The sequence below is a fragment of the Pecten maximus genome, unplaced genomic scaffold (assembly GCF_902652985.1).
Source record: "Pecten maximus unplaced genomic scaffold, xPecMax1.1, whole genome shotgun sequence".
NCBI classification, from domain to species: domain Eukaryota; kingdom Metazoa; phylum Mollusca; class Bivalvia; order Pectinida; family Pectinidae; genus Pecten; species Pecten maximus.
The window spans coordinates 2,473-21,507 of NW_022980240.1; the positions used below are offsets into that span (position 1 = coordinate 2,473).

Genomic DNA, 19,035 nt, shown 5'->3' on the forward strand with positions numbered 1-19,035 from the left:
CCAATCATACAAGTATGTAATATGTCATCATAATATTGAACTACCAATCATACAAGTATGTAATATGTCATCATAATATTGAACTACCAATCATACAAGTATGTAATATGTCATGATAATATTGAACCACCAATCATATCAGTATGTAATATGTCATCATAATATTGAACTACCAATCATATCAGTATGTAATATGTCATCATAATATTGAACTACCAATCATATCAGTATGTAATATGTCATCATAATATTGAACTACCAATCATATCAGTATGTAATATGTCATCATAATATTGAACTACCAATCATATCAGTATGTAATATGTCATCATAATATTGAACTACCAATCATATCAGTATGTAATATGTCATCATAATATTGAACTACCAATCATATCAGTATGTAATATGTCATCATAATATTGAACTACCAATCATATCAGTATGTAATATGTCATCATAATATTGAACTACCAATCATACAAGTATGTAATATGTCATCATAATATTGAACTACCAATCATACAAGTATGTAATATGTCATCATAATATTGAACTACCAATCATACAAGTATGTAATATGTCATCATAATATTGAACTACCAATCATATCAGTATGTAATATGTCATCCATAATATTGAACTACCAATCATACAAGTATGTAATATGTCATCATAATATTGAACTACCAATCATACAAGTATGTAATATGTCATCATAATATTGAACTACCAATCATATCAGTATGTAATATGTCATCATAATATTGAACTACCAATCATATCAGTATGTAATATGTCATCATAATATTGAACTACCAATCATATCAGTATGTAATATGTCATCATAATATTGAACTACCAATCATACAAGTATGTAATATGTCATCATAATATTGAACTACCAATCATATCAGTATGTAATATGTCATCATAATATTGAACTACCAATCATACAAGTATGTAATATGTCATCATAATATTGAACTACCAATCATATCAGTATGTAATATGTCATCATAATATTGAACTACCAATCATATCAGTATGTAATATGTCATCATAATATTGAACTACCAATCATATCAGTATGTAATATGTCATCATAATATTGAACTACCAATCATATCAGTATGTAATATGTCATCATAATATTGAACTACCAATCATATCAGTATGTAATATGTCATCATAATATTGAACTACCAATCATATCAGTATGTAATATGTCATCATAATATTGAACTACCAATCATATCAAGTATGTAATATGTCATCATAATATTGAACTACCAATCATATCAGTATGTAATATGTCATCATAATATTGAACTACCAATCATACAAGTATGTAATATGTCATCATAATATTGAACTACCAATCATACAAGTATGTAATATGTCATCATAATATTGAACTACCAATCATACAAGTATGTAATATGTCATCATAATATTGAACTACCAATCATACAAGTATGTAATATGTCATCATAATATTGAACTACCAATCATATCAGTATGTAATATGTCATCATAATATTGAACTACCAATCATACAAGTATGTAATATGTCATCATAATATTGAACTACCAATCATACAAGTATGTAATATGTCATCATAATATTGAACTACCAATCATACAGTATGTAATATGTCATCATAATATTGAACTACCAATCATATCAGTATGTAATATGTCATCATAATATTGAACTACCAATCATATCAGTATGTAATATGTCATCATAATATTGAACTACCAATCATATCAGTATGTAATATGTCATCATAATATTGAACTACCAATCATATCAGTATGTAATATGTCATCATAATATTGAACTACCAATCATATCAAGTATGTAATATGTCATCATAATATTGAACTACCAATCATATCAGTATGTAATATGTCATCATAATATTGAACTACCAATCATATCAGTATGTAATATGTCATCATAATATTGAACTACCAATCATACAAGTATGTAATATGTCATCATAATATTGAACTACCAATCATATCAGTATGTAATATGTCATCATAATATTGAACTACCAATCATATCAGTATGTAATATGTCATATTATTGAACTACCAATCATATCAGTATGTAATATGTCATCATAATATTGAACTACCAATCATATCAGTATGTAATATGTCATCATAATATTGAACTACCAATCATATCAGTATGCAATATGTCATCATAATATTGAACTACCAATCATACAAGTATGTAATATGTCATCATAATATTGAACTACCAATCATACAAGTATGTAATATGTCATCATAATATTGAACTACCAATCATATCAGTATGTAATATGTCACCATAATATTGAACTACCAATCATACAAGTATGTAATGTCATCATAATATTGAACTACCAATCATACAAGTATGTAATATGTCATCATAATATTGAACTACCAATCATATCAGTATGTAATATGTCATCATAATATTGAACTATCAATCATATCAGTATGTAATATGTCATCATAATATTGAACTACCAATCATATCAGTATGTAATATGTCATCATAATATTGAACTACCAATCATACAAGTATGTAATATGTCATCATAATATTGAACTACCAATCATATCAGTATGTAATATGTCATCATAATATTGAACTACCAATCATACAAGTATGTAATATGTCATCATAATATTGAACTACCAATCATATCAGTATGTAATATGTCATCATAATATTGAACTACCAATCATATCAGTATGTAATATGTCATATTATTGAACTACCAATCATATCAGTATGTAATATGTCATCATAATATTGAACTACCAATCATATCAGTATGTAATATGTCATCATAATATTGAACTACCAATCATATACTGTGTATTAGTACTTTAAACAATGTCTGTGTGAAACACTACAATTATAGGTCAGTGCCTATGTGATATTTTGTATACATTTGTACATTGGAATTTAATATACACTAATTCACTATGTCTTATTGACTTCTATATAGGGAATATAGTCATTATTGATAATTATACCCCCGCAACGAAGTTAGGGGGGGTATACTGGAATCAGGTTTTCTGTCCGTCCGTCTGTCCGTCTGTCCATCTGTAGACGCATTTTGTCCGGACAACTCCTTCTAAACCGAGGGGCCAATTTCAATGAAACTTCACACAAATATAGAGGACTATGTGTAGATGTGCATGGCACTTTCTTTTCTTTCAAAATTATGGTTGCTATGGCAACTGGTCACTATAAACAGGTTTTCTGATAAGAACCATAACTTTAAGTTTGTCCAGACAACTCCTAAACCGAAGGGCCAATTTCCATGAAACTTCACACAAATATAGAGGATCATGTGTATAGGTGTGCATGCCACTTTATTTTTTTCAAAATTATGGTTGCTATAGCAACTGGTCGCTATAAACAGGTTTTCTGATAAGAACCATAACTTCAAGTTTGTCTGGACAACTCCTCCTAAACCGAAGGTGCCGATTTCAATGAAACTTCACACAAATATAGAGGACCATGTGTAGATGTGCATGCCACTTTCTTTTTTTTCAAAATTATGGTTGCTATGGCAACTGGTCACTATATTACTGGGTTATCTTAGTTAGCCTCTAATTAACAGTTTCAATTCACCATTGACTCGTGCAGATTGCGGGGGTATTAGTCAGCCATCCTGGCGACTTTATGTATATGTCCAGTTTTATATACCTGTTAATACTATATTGTTTTCCATTTGCTGTGAATAACTACAATGCAGTGCACTCTGTTTGAAATAAAATTAGCACGCTGGATATCACTTAATTTTTTGTTGTATCTTCTGATTTTGTCACATGCCAGAGCTTATGTCGTTGTGTGTCATGCTTGGTCTGTCTGTCGTCAATCTAACCTTAAAACATCTTCTCAGTAATGGAAAGGGTGACTGGTACTGACATTGCATAGACATGAAGTCAATGAACACTTGATCCAATTTCAAGGTCACAAGTGGTCAATTGTGTTAAATTCTTCTTTTCAATAATCAAGACACACATGTTATTGGACCAGTAGCATGCCACAATGAAAAACATCAATTTATGGCTCACCTGCTTGAATGACCTTGACCCATATTCTAGGTCACAGTGGTCAAAGAGACTAAAATCTTTTAAAGAAGTGCTCAATAGCCAAAAGGCTCAAAGACATTACATTGGACCCGTAGCACACTCAAATGAATGCCCTGTACCTGTACATACAAGGTCACAGTATTAAAGATTTCATCCAGGACCAAGATGCAGAGACCTGATATTGGGCGAGTAGTATATGCTATTTGAATAAAGTGGTATTATCCGAGTTTCTTCGTAAATGACTAAGGCCAACTTCAAAGAGGCATTTAAAAAGCAGATACAGGCCATTTAGGGTTCTTGTTCTATCCTTCACTTAGTAAGGGCGTTTATATAGTAATCACATTCTGTGGGTCCGTGATAACCTTGTGTACACGATATCTTATATGAACCCTCAGACAGATTAAGTTCATATTCACAGCATTGCGTTTTACAACTGCCATCGTTCAAGGTCACACATGACCACATTTGAAATAAGATCTTGCATAGTTCTCTTGAACTAGACATAATATCACTGTATGAAATTCTGCGCCTGGTCAGATTTTGTTGGTCATCGGTCAAGGTTAAAAGACGCGCTTAGCTGTAAAAAAAACTTGTACACATGATTTCTCATGAACCCAGGGACAGTAAAAAATTTCAAAATATAAGCCTAACGAGTGAAATATATTTGGGTATACTGAAGGTACTGTTATTTCTACCAAAATCTACTCATGGGGGCAGCTTTAAAGTTCTCCCATCGTCGTATGTAAGCAATGCTTGGATTCGTCAGAATCCGTAAATAGTGAAAAATATTAGAAAGTGAAAAAGTAATTGTAGAATGAATAACGAGCTGAAATACGTATATGCAAGCTTATAAATATAAGCCAAACGTTTAATAATTTCGTGTGTTTCATATCATGTCAGTGTGTATTAGACATGTAAATGATTGTTCGTTTCGTGTGTGAATCTAAAAGACTTCGGCGCTACTTTTCTAGAGGTGGCGTCGTCAACATTCGTATTAAACTCAAAGTTGTTCAATACGTACAAGTATTCTTAAAAGACATTTCCCATTTTGCCTGACACCGAGTACGGACACCGACACCGACACGGACTTCGGATTTCGAGGGACATCTCGAAACATACATTTCAATAAAACACAAACTACTTCATTATATCTCAGTTTTATTCTGTGTATCCAAACAATCGAACTCTTCGAACAGCCATGGCAGCACAAATGTCCACAATAGATGATATGTACCATCGAGGATGACGCCAGAGTGTACCAATAGAGCGATAAATCTTCATCTGGCGTATAGCGTGCTCTACTTTCACACGGTGCGTGGACATGATTTCGTTGAGTTTTAAATATTTTCTACGGAGGCGCGGTAGTGCTGCGCGCAATTGATTGGTCCGGAAAGGTGTCATGATGGGATGCGTATTGGGGAAAATTTTATCACCTAAAATTAAACACTCGTTGGGGAAATCCAACTCCAAATTTTCACCAATATGGGGAATAAGTGTCAAAATTTGGGCATCATTCTGATGGCCAAGAAAGCCACTCCTAACGAATCTTAATATACCTACATTGTCAACTATAGCCATTGTATGTATACAATGGTAATGCCGATGACCACTGTAATACATAGCCTGTGCTTCGATACTTGGCCGTTATATTCTATGGGAAGTTCCGTCTATAGCGCCGACAGCGTCCGGTAGGTCGGACCAGTTCCCGCGCATGTCCAACCATTCCTGGGGCGTCGGCCACACAATGGTATCCGCATAGATATCCCACATTATTGTTCTAATTGCATTCAGTTCTCTAGATACAGTGGACGAAGAAATGTCAAATAACAGAGATAGAAAATGTACGGATGGATATGATCGTAACCATATTAAAAACATAAAAAGTCGATTTCGTGATGACAGGCAGTGTACGTGGTTTGCTTCCCTTCGAAATCCCGGTGATACATCCCTCATCATATCCATCATAGATTCGGGGGTTTCGCCTGTTACTTCAAAAAAATCGATACGGTGTTGAGAAAATAATGAAAATACATCCCGGCCCAGCTATACATTTTGTACCGTTCCGAAAAGTCGATGTCTCAAACCCAAGTTGACTGTATTAGGTATCTGTGTGATAATTATCAGCAGAGCTGCCAAAACATTGAGAAATTCTTGTACATCAGGTGGACGGACACTAAGGATTAACATCAAAGCTCGAGCATGTGCTGGATCCATGTTCTGGGGAAATATGGATACGTAAACATTTTTAATTTTAAAACGACAAAAAACAATCGTCAGAAATCTTAAACTTTTTTGGGGGACGGACAGTCCCTTCATTTGTATCAATAAGAATCCCAATTACCTAAGGATGGTTTACACTAAATTTGGTAAAGTGGTTAAATTCTAATCGGTGGTTTTGAAACGGAAGTAAAAAAATTATCGGTTTTGAAACAGAAGTAAACCGTTGACGGACGGACTCTGGACGCCCAATTTTGCATAATGCACCTTGATCTTTCGGGCCCGCTGAGCCACCGTACTACATTGAAGCCCATTTGTACAGTTACCTGTTCGCGCATTCACCTGTTGACCTGTTTACTATTTACACGTGCTGACATAAATTGAGAACAACATGAGTTCGACACAAGGTATGTTTTTATCAAATACAAAAAAAAAAAAATGTATATAAATGTATCCACTACTAATGACGAAATGATGTTTTTGTTTAAAAATATACTAATACGTTACCTGAGCAGAGGCGTGTCTTGTGAAATCAAAGGCTTTACAACACGTGTATACACAGACTAGCACGTGTATTACGTGTATGCTTTCACGGAATTTGTGGACACGAGTGTGAACGTATTACGGTTATTTGACAAATAAATAATTGCCAATTAAAATTGACTATTTTCGTCAATATACAGTCAAACCGGCTATACGTTATAAAAGTTGTATAGAATACACTTGCATTGTCTATAAAGGACATACTCGTCATTTCATGCGATTTACTACATAGGCAATATTGCCTCAGGTGAATTCCACATGAAAAGTTTAACGTGAAAAACATTTTACGTGAAATTCACGCGAAGAAAAAAATGCTGCGTATATGGTCAACTTGTGTATTCAGGACACCTCCGTATAAGGGACAATTTCGCTCTCACTTTGGGTGTCCCTTATAGACAGGTTTTTGATTTGAGAAGTTTTTCGGAAAATTTATTTTAATAACCCCTTCCGTATTGTAATATTTCAGGAAAAAGTATTCTTGAAAAAAGAAAAACTCAGAATGTCCCGATAGGCAGACAAGAGATTCTCCTGTTGACAAGAGCTTATCAAGTACACCCTTCATCATGGGGCGAGATTATTGAAGAAATGCAGGGAAATTTGAATTTACTGCCAGAAACTGCCAGAGCATTGTACAACAATAGTACAATAAGACAGTTAAGGGAAAGATTGTCGGCAAAACTGTCGAAACTAGAGACCAAGAACACCTCCAGACCAACCACTGGGACTACGAGACCTTCTGTGCCAGAGGCTGGTCCATCGAAACCGGTAATGACGCAGAAGAGAAAGGCAGTTGCGATGGCCCTGTCATCTCCTTCGGATGAAGATATACTGCCGCCAATTGTGCAGAAACCAAAAAAACAAAAATGTCAAAAGAAAAAAGAATCATTATCAGAATTGTTGAAGGAAAATCAGAGAGCGTATAATAAATTCATCACGAAAAAAATACCTAAACTACTTAAAGTGTTTGGTGTATCAGACACTGATAGTGATTCGGAATAAATTTGTTGGAAATGAAATAAAACGCTTGTTGTTTATTTAAAAAAAATATCCACGTGGACATAACCTGAAAAAAAAGAAAGGAAAATCACAAAATTAAAAGCATGTAGCTAAAAATCGTCAAATATCATCCACAATGGTATTTAATGATCAATTACATGCATTCCATACTAATGCACAGGGGCTTGTGTCATAAACGCATTAGATATATATGAATGTATATTATGTAGAAGACGAGCTCACAGTTACAAACAGATTGAGTATATGAACACACAGCTACTTTGCTAACATGCACATACATCATGTTTGCGACATCAAAACATATTCATAACGTAACATACTAGATTTCGTTGATTTACATTTCGATATCAGGTATATATACGTCTCTGCGTACACGTCTTTGGATCTGGGGACACAATTCAGAAAAGAGTTCGCAATGATATCATTAGAAATTATTTAAGAAATAATTAACGATGATTCGTGTATTATTGCAGGATATACAACGAGGACGAGGATATTTTGCAATTTTAATTAACTCAGGCCTGCGGCCTTCGTTATTAATTCAATTGCAAAATATCCTCGTCCTCGTTCTATATCCTGCAACAATACACGAGTCAAAGTTGATTATTTCTATTCTACCATGTACTGTTTAGTTCTGAGATCGACCTCTTTCTAATAGAAAAACGGCAAAGAAACCCCAAGAAAACCTTGTAATTTATTTCTTGAGTATTGCATTATTTGTTGATGAAATATACAGGCAATACAGTACTACGATCAAGAGCATCTATGATATGGCGTTGATTTGGGAAAAAAAAGGATAGAAAAAGAAAAAGAAAAAACAAAGAAAAAAGGGCGGCCTCCGTAGGATTCGAACTCGCGTCGTAATAAAAAAATAATTGAAAGACTAAGCCATTAGCCCTCTCGACTATGGTGACCGCTGGTAAAACGGGTGAATATTAGATATATAAAATTGTAACAGCCGTGACTCGCATGCGTGTATTATTGGAAAATAATACATGGTTTTAAACCAATCAGAACTGACGTTGCATAGCAAGCATGGTAGAATATATTTTAAACAAGATGAACTCAACGACAGCATGCACACACAGTGAAAGCTTGGAGGTTTATGTCAAGATCTTTGATGAATTTTAAGGACTGAACGAGAACCTGTATATACTGCAAAAGGATGGATTCCAACCTACGGGTAAAGTAGGGGTAGAAATTGCGACAATTCAAACTTTAGAGCAAAAACGTAAGCTGATGAAGTCAAAAGATCAATTATGGGGAAGTATAGAAACAGCACTTCAATATAATGTGTTTATTGAAAATGACCTGATCGGCTGAACCAGAGACTTGTATATCAAATACATACATGTACATTGTACGTCTCTGGCTGAACGAGATGGACAGAATAATATCAGATTTATTATAAGGGAACTGGGTAGAACGTCAGAATATCCGACGACCGCCAGTTTTGTTCCCACTATTGAGCAGTAGACATTCATGCGTAACTACCACAGTTCGGCAGGCAGAGGTCTCTGGAAAGGTAAAAGTTCGGCATCTACAACGCGCGTGGATCGACAGGAATGAGACCAAGGTCAAGGCCAGCTGGTGCACAGGCGAGAAGTAAACAAACAACATGGATGCCACATGTGAGACTGTGACACTGAAAAAAGTCAAGTAAACGCTTGTTTTAGACTAGTCATCGGACAGTCATGAAGTAAGAAAGTATTAATTTTGCTAATCTAGATATCGTGGGCATTGGTGAAAGCAAGGAGCTCGCGATCGAGGTATACGTTTCTGGTGAACGTCACACGATCGTGAGACGTTTTGAAAATAATGGTCCCCAAGATTGATGAACCAGGGACAGGATCAAGTGGCACCTGGCATTTGTTGAACATTCATCTACCCAGCCTTTCTCATCATTTTATCTATTCATGTAGCCGTAGTTTAATATTCTCCATAACAATGTTCGTCACTAGACATATCTGTATAATAGGACTAAGTCCAAAATTAAATGTTTACGGGTTCAGTAGGCATGGATTAATAACTCCTATAGAAATCAAGGTGATTTTATAAAAAACTATACTTTGCCTATTAAAACTTAATATTTCTGTACACGATCGGTGTTGAAATAATGTCGAGAAATCATTCTATAATTTACTGTGTCACTGTTTTATATTTTGGCTATAATCTTCAAACAACTTTTTCTCAATAACCAAGAGGCCCAGGGACTTGATATTGGGCCTGTAGCATACTGGGGTGAAGGGCTACAAAGTTTGTTCAAATAAATGACCTTGACCTTCATTCAAGGTCACATGGGTCAAATAGGCCAGTGTCTTGATATTGGGCCTGTAGCATGCTGGGGTGAAGGGCTACAAAGAGTGTTCAAATAAATGACCTTGACCTTCATTCAAGGTCACATGGGTGGAATAGGCTATAATCTTCAAACGACTTCTTCTCAATAACCAAGAGGCCCAGGGACTTGATATTGGGCCTGTAGCATGCTTGGGTGAAGGGCTACAAAGTTTGTTCAAATAAATGACCTTGACCTTCATTCAAGGTCACATGGGTGGAATAGGCTATAATCTTCAAACGACTTCTTCTCAATAACCAAGAGTCCCAGGGACTTGATATTGGGCCTGTAGCATGCTGGGGTGAAGGGCTACAAAGTTTGTTCAAATAAATGACCTTGACCTTCATTCAAGGTCACATGGGTCAAATAGGCTATAATCTTCAAACGACTTCTTCTTAATAACCAAGAGGCCCAGGGACTTGGTATTGGGCCTGTAGCATGCTGGGGTGAAGGGCTACAAAGTTTGTTCAAATAAATGACCTTGACCTACATACAAGGTCACAGGGGTGAAATCGGTTTAAATCTGTAAACAATAATTTTGGGATAGCCAAGAGCCTCCCAGATCTGATATTAGGCCAATAGAATGCTGGAATGAAGGACTAGAAAATTTTTAATATGAATAAAACTAGCTTACAATGATATTTGAATAAAGAGGTAATCAACATAGTATCTTTAGAAATGACCTCAATCAACTTCAAAGTTGCTGTAAAGCCAGGTGAGCGATACAGGCCCATTGGGCCTCTTGTTTTATTGGCTATCGGATTTTGGGAATTTGTTATATAACTACATGTTACAATTCTGCTGTCAACGTGTTGGTCACTATCTTTATATCAATGGAAATACATATGTCGACCAGATAAATTTTATAGTGCAGACAATTAATTAGAGCAGTTTTCACAGTCAGATCGTTATTCTATTGGGTCAGTTGTTCAGTGAGTGCCGCACTAGATCAAGACATTAGTGTTATCCTTGCCAAATTCTGCATGCTTGCTGTTACTGAGTTAGCATCGTAAATAAACATTAAGTTGAACATTTTCTGTTTCTGGCAGAGCTCTGGATTTATAAGGTGATATATTTAGAATTATGAATTAACTAAGTACTAATATATCATTTCAAGTTTTGTTTGATGTTAATTAAATTAGTCATTATACATCGTTTTTGACCTGCATACAGCAACTTGTTCAAGTGAGATTGCATGTGTGCGGTGTGGCTCACAATCAACTAACATAAAGCCATGTAGCCTAATTACTGATAGATCTATATTTTCAAGGAATTAAACATCGAAATAACTACTCATTTCTTTGATTATTTGTTCAATGTTTACTTACTGTATGCTTTATGTATATAAGTATTAAATCATGATCCTGCTGTCACGGGAAACAATTACAAATCTCAAATCACATTCATGACATTCATGCATCTGACCGGCAAAGGCTTAAGCTTGTACCTGTGTATGTTGTGGATATTTTCACTTTTCAAATTTTGAAAAAAAGTGTCCACTGCACGCAAATATTTACGGTATATATATATACAAAGTGTATAGAAATTTAAATTTACACATAATTTGTTTCATATATTCCTAAGCATAAGTTTTAAAGGGGCTTAAGTAAAGAAAACAACAACAAAAACTATTTTTGAGAGTATTAGCTATTGTATCATAAAACAGATACAACATTGCCCAACTATCACCACGTGGAGGTTCCCTCATTAGATAGTCATATTGTATGTAAAAAAAATTATCTTTTAGATATTTCTTGAATTTTGAAATTTTAATTAGAGTTCTAAAATGTCCATGAATCCTTTGAAAAAATGTCACATCTCTTCTCCGCAATACAGGTGGTGTTCAGGTTGATTGTCTCCCCTGGATTGATGCAGTGTTGAATCAAGCTGACCTTTTCTTTAATCAGACTTCTACTTTTTCGCGTGCTCCCTGTGCTGTACAACCGACTGTTCGAGTCTTCTCTTCTTAACATCAGGTTTGTACTGGCGCTGGCGATGATATATTTCCTCTGAGCTTATTTGGTCCAGCTGATGTCTGACGGCATTAGAGTCCCACCGAGATGTTCAACTTTCTGCTGTGTGGCCTGGCCTGCTGTGTTATTCAGCATTCCGTCCAAAGCTCTGGTACTTTGGCAGACACGTCCAAAGTTCTGGTACTTTGGCAGACACGTTCAAAGTTCTGCGACAACCCTCATTCTTTTGTGTTGATGTATTTAGACGCATTGAGTGGACTGTCTCAGAGCTGAGTTTCATCTTCAGCAATTCCAGAACCAATTTCTCATGATGTCATCTGAAGGTGATGTATTCGATGTGTACTCAGAAACATTGAGGAGGTCCACCAGTTGTCGCCGTCACCCCCAGAGCAAATGACAGAATGTTTTTTACACTTCAAACAGTCACCGGAGTAACATGCTACTTCGCATCCAACACAGCAGGTAAACGTTCTTGGATAACGTCAATATTTCTATTATATACTTTCATCGGATCCTTAAAGATCAGACTTCTTCTGGCTTTCAGCTCCTGGGAAAATATTTTCTGGGAATTTGCCCGCATCAGTCTGGTTCGACCAGGAAACATGGACTCACTGAACTTGGCACTGTTACATTTCCGGAACTGCTTTGGCTAAAGCTGTTGAGACAGCCAGTCTCTCCACCTTCCACATGGGGTGTCAGGCTTGTATGGCCTCCTCATACACCAGTACCGTCCCTATCAGTCGTGGCATATTTCACCATGATTTCTTGGCTGGCCAGCTGGTCTCCGACGACCTTTCCCATGCTGTGTTCTGACAGGGCATCATGGCGGTCAGTATTAGTTCTAGGACAGTTGACGTGATATCTCTTTCCTCTCAGCCATGCACCAGTCCAGCACAACTTGTTCTGCAGTATACATGCTATAATGAATACTTGTTAGGTGTTGATGTCTCGATGCCCAGACTCAATCTCTGTAAGGCTTTCATTCCCAGTTTTTAGGTCATCTGACCCGAAGGGTCAGGATGAGCTATAGTCATCATGCTTCGTCCGTCGTCGTGCACCGTCCGCCGTGCGTAAACTTTTCACATTTCAAACTTCTTCTCAATATCCGCCAGTGCTATTGAGCTGAAACTTGCCTGAAATAATCCTGATATTATCCTGACAAAGTGTTGTTATTTTTCGGGTTGGTCTGAAATCCAAGATGGCCACCATGGCAGCCATCTTGAAAAACACATTTTAAACGTCTTCTCCAGTTCCATTGGTGCCATTGAGCTGGAAATGGGCGAGGATGTTAAGGAAGGCGAGCCAACATAGTGTTGTCATTTTTTCGACCTCGTAAAAACTTTGAAATGGCAGCAATGGTGGCTGTTTTGTGACATGATTGCACAATTATGGTTTTCCTGAACATCACCTATTTCAAACTTCTTCTCAAATTCCACCAGAAATGATCCTGTGATGGTCCTTACCAAGTGTTGTTTTTATCGGGTCGGCCAGAAATCCAAGATGGCCGCCATGGCAGCCATCTTGAAAAAAAATCTTAAACTTCTTCTCCAGTTCCACTGGTGCCATTGAGTTGGAAATTGGTGAGGATTTTAAGGAAGGAGGGCCAACAAAGTGTTGTTATTTTTCAGCCTCGTAAAATCATTGACTTGGCAGCCAGGGCGGCCATTTTGTAACATGATTGTGCAATCATGGTTTTCCTGAACAATGCCTATCTTAAACTTCTTCTCAGATTCCACCAGTGTGATTCAGCTCTAACTTACTGGAAATGATCCTGAGATGGTCCTTACCAAGTGTTGTTATCTATTGGGTCGGTCAGAAATCCAAGATGGCCACCATGGCCAACACCCAACAGTGCCACTATATACTTGCTTCCGAGAATACATACTACAATAATATAAGGTTTTTAATTTAGAGTCAGATGACCGTTAACGCCCCTGGGCCTCTTGTTTAGCACTCCTATATGATGGTAATGAACATTAGGGGTGTTTTTATGTATGGACTCTAAATACAGAATTTCACATCTTCACCATAAGTAGCACATCGATTATTCTGTTTCCCTCTATTTTATCAGGTCTAGAGTCTGTGTCAGCCGATGGAACTTGGGTGGATGGACGAAGTATCTGAGCTTGACTGGGTCTCTCTTCTGTGTCCGAGAGTATAAGTGATTGGCCATCAGGACTTGGTTAAGTCACCAGCTGGAACTTCTTTGCAGTAAGTCTTCTGGTCAATACAGACTGGTCATTTGGGCGTTGGACTTGATCCCCAACAGGAATGGATGTCCAACCCTTATTATTTGGAATATTTCCAGGTTGGAAATAGTTTTTCCTCCTCTTACTGTCTCCCTCCATTGTTGAGTTGAAGTGTTGATGGTCAGTGCTCAGTCAGTTGTCTTGAGAATCTATATTCAGAGTGATGCTGACCCCTGGTGACACTCAATTTGTTTAATGTTTAACTTCAGAGATACAGAAGAGCTCTAACATCAAAGATATAGGTCCCTTTACACCCACCCCCTCACTTTTAGCAATAGCTATCCACGCATGTGTAAACAGATGGCTATTGGTGTGTCCATGGGTGGTAAGTTACTATACAGTGAAACCTCACCTAATGACCACCTCAAAATTAGGACCACCCCGCTATTACTGGCACTTTTTTTCAGTCCCGATTTTTTCTCTATATATCTTTGTATTGGTCGCTTCACTATTACGACCACCCCGATATTCTGTATTACGACCACCTTGGGCAGTCCCAACGACCACTAATTAATGTTAATTACCCCCACAATTACGACCAGTTGGTCGTGTCTAAAAATGTACCTGGTGTGTAGCGAGCCGTGAACAGCTTACGGCAATGCGTGTCAAACTGGCCATTGACGTGTGTATACGTAATTATCTATCTTTTGTTTACTGACCAGTGTATCGACAGGTGAGTAGAATGGCGATTAATCTGTTTGAAATCTTCGCACTGACCGGAAGGTAAAATAAACATCCAGTCTTTCACTGTTCGTAACAAGCGAGCATGTGCCGGGTTTTGGTTTGTAGGCATTTGTTTACCGTTAAGGGTGATCGCCCTTCCTAGGTGGCGCTGTGACGGATTAAATACACAAGTGATCAGATTATCTATCTGGGCTTGAAAATAGTAATAACTGTACATTTGTTTATTAATAATGGTATTAAAATAATTGATTTGTGGCTGTTGGTCGTTTTAAGAACCGATTACGTACAGGTGAGTAAAATAAACATCGTAATGTTTGATTTTTTTCTGGTCAAGCGCAAGTGTTTACAGCGATCTCGATGTTTTTGTATCAATGCAATTAAGAGTTACGGTTCCTGATGGTCTTGCTCAATTTGGTCGACCTCGGCCTCTGATAATTGTCTGTAGAGTGTTGTGTGTAGCTCTGATGACTGAATTTTGGTTTGGGCATAGTTTAAATGTCCATTTCTTAGAAAAATTGAAAATAAAAATAAAAAATTCAATTAAGATTCTTGAAAAAATCAAGTTTTTGATTATGATGTAAAGACTTAATGTGAGTGTGTAGATACATTATTCTACTTCATACATCACTTTACATAATTGAAATATCATCATTTTGTCAAAAGATATGATAAAGTTAAAGAACCATATACAGATCTGAATGAAAGTCTTTTAAGCCCTTTCCTTCTCTATTTACAGTGGTCAATGTGAGTTAGATTGTCTCGGTGATTGCTGAGTCCAGATCTTCAGAAGGAATTGTTGCTGGACATAGTATCCATGCTGGACAAGGTCTGTCTCCATGTGTCTGAAGCTAAGAGGAACTGGAGGACTACATTTCATCATCAGAGACTCATTGTTGTAAGACTTCTAGTTAGTACATTTTGGGAATTGAGTTGATCTGCTCCAGAATTTGACATTTGTCCCTTTTGCTTTAGAACATGTTTTGAACTTAAATGCATAGTCTCCCTCTATAGTAGCAGTGGCCAGGTGACCAGTAGTGGACAGTTAATACAGTTGTATTCAGAATCACAATCACAATAGTTTGTGTAGATATCGATCAATAATGACAGTCAGTAATGTTTAAGTTAAAATCTGTGTTATGGTAATGATGTTGGTTTATTGGGAAAATTATTTTTCATACCAATGGTTGATAGAGTGAATAATATGTTGTTGTATATTGATGTCTTCCTCATGTAAATGACATTTTTCTTCAAATTTCATTATTTATTTGGAGCTGTCTGGACAGAGCTTTAGAAATGTGTAAGATTTGAATTCTTGATTTTGTACTTTGCGGTTGCAAGTAATCAGTGGTTTACAATTCCAATATACTGTACTGTACTGGTATTTCTTTACACCTGTTCTGTTGAATAAATTATATTGAATTTTATATTTTTGAGTCCATGTTTATTTTCCATACTTCATGTTTATCAAATTATAACACCCCAATCTTGACCAATGTAATCTATAATGACCGTTATCTCTAAATTGACTGATGTGTCTCTTTATTGACTGATGTGTCTCTTTATTGACTGATGTGTCTCTATATTAACTGATTATGACAAATGCTGGACAAAGGGTGTTGAGCAATATATAGGTCATCAAGAGACCCTGACTAAGGTGGCCTATATACATGTACGATGGACAGAAAATTGATGAAAGAAACGACTTTATGATCCCCAGAAAGGGGAGCAGTAATACAACAACCAAAAGTATATGTAATGTAACTGATTGTGTGGACTGCAGTCCACTACATTACCATACACTGAATAGGGATAAAAACCTATAAGGACTTCCATTTGGGATGGAGACAGTAAACATTCTGTATTCTTCATCACCACCACCACCACCACCACCACCAATCCCATCGTATCAACATTATAAGTCACAAATCTTGAATATACGACCCCGAATTAGGTCATGCGAGTGCCCCCCCCCCCCCCCCCCCAATTTTTCCAACTTTGATCAACTGCTGTGACCTTATTATGGCCCACACCGAAATAAAGTACAAAAAAAGTATGGGAAAAAAGTACTAAAAAAGCATAGAAAAAGTATGCTTTTTTTGACTCAATTTGGAACCGATATTCCAACACGGTTCCAAATTGAGTCAAAAAAAGTACTAAAGTACAAAAAAAGTCTAACAAAAGTATACCTTTAGTACATTTTATTGTTTTCATTAAGTACAGAAAAAGCACAAATATAGTACAGAAAAAGTACATTAAAAGTACAATAATAGTATAAAGTGCACAGGGCCAAATTGATGGTGTACTTTTTTTGTGCTTTTATACTTTTTTAGTACTTTTACAGGTAAGTCCATAAAGTACAAAAAAAGTACAAAAGTACAAAAAAAGTATGAAAACGGTACAGAAAAAGCAGGAAATTAGTACTGAAAAAGTAGGAAAAAAGTACTAATAAGGTAGGAAATTAGTACTGAAAAAGTAGGAAAAAAGTACTAGAAAAGTAGGAAAATAGTACTAAAAAAGTAGGAAATTTGTACTGAAAAAGTATCAAAAAAGTAGGGAAATGGTATTGAAAAGAAGGAAATTAGGACTGAAAAAGTAGGAAAAAAGTACCAATAAGGTAGGAAATTAGTACTGAAAAAGTAGTGGAAAAGTAGGAAAAAAGTACTAGAAAAGTAGGAAAATAGTACTAAAAAAGTAGGAAATTTGTACTGAAAAAGTATAAAAAAAGTACTGAAAAAGTAGGAAAAAATTACCAAAAAAAGGGACTTAATTTAATGGTGTAGGAAATTAGTTCTGAAAATATAGGAGATAAGCTTAAATGAGAATACTGCATGCTTAAACAATACATACATCAGTCCCATTCCTAAGAGAAATGCACAATTGTATCAAGTGAAAACAAACATTGAAATACAAGATTAGTTATCCAATCACAATTCCACTGAGTATAATTTCATGCCATAGCAAAGTCTTGATCTAATAAGCTCGAAATTTGTTTAAGGGTGAGGTTAAGGATTTACAGATGGACATCTATGTATAAGGGCAATAACTTTTGATAAATTATTCTATTTTTTTCAAGCAGGAAAACACAATTTTATATCATGTGTATGTAGGAGATCCAGACAAAAAATATATACTATTCTAAATAAAAAGGGCAATAACATTTGTAAAAATTGTCGAATCATAATTCCTCTTGAGGAAACACAACAAAAAAATGTAAATAAAAAACAATGCATAAATGCATACTGAATACAATGAAGTATGGTATATGCATAATGTTGCTTGCTTAAACTGGTCAAATCCAAGTAAGTGTGAATTCGAAAAATAAAATGTCTGATTCTCTTCATTCCTTTCTTGCTTTATGCGAATCACTGCCCTCAATTCGGACCACAATGCAATATCTTTAAGCTTTCCCTCACTTCAGAATGTACTGCATAATCTGTTGGAAGAAAGAGAAAATTTTAAAATATTTTTTATATCAAAACTTAGAATAATTGTGAAGATTTGTTTAATATAAAAATGTAGATAATTTTCCTTATATATGCACCTGATCACTTTACTGTCATTTATTACATGCATGTCTGCTTGGAAGTCTTTTTATCAAGAAAAGCTAGCCACAGGTATACAAGTTTAAAGCTACAACATAAAACTTTTAATTATAAGGATAAGTACTTTAATAAAAAATCAAGCTACTCCAGAATTCTCTGACAGTTTGTTTCATCTTAAATTATGCAACTAACTATCAAAATACTCCAAAACACAGATTGTTTTTATTCAATCATTTCTTGAGATCATTTTTTTGTGAATTGATCATGATCATGACATACAACAAATTTTCAATGGATTTTATTGACTTCGTTTTTGAATGCTTCAAGATATTCTATCCCAAATTTTTGCTCATTAC

The 19,035-nt window shown here is 35.7% G+C and overlaps 1 long non-coding RNA gene across 1 annotated transcript; it reads left to right on the plus strand.

Annotated features, from left to right (window-relative positions):
• The first annotated feature begins 9,247 nt into the window (after positions 1-9,247).
• LOC117319461 lies at positions 9,248-16,561 on the plus strand. Its single transcript, XR_004530736.1, has 3 exons — positions 9,248-9,595; positions 14,276-14,415; positions 15,874-16,561. It is a non-coding gene; the product is annotated as an uncharacterized LOC117319461 (long non-coding RNA).
• Positions 16,562-19,035: the final 2,474 nt, after the last annotated feature.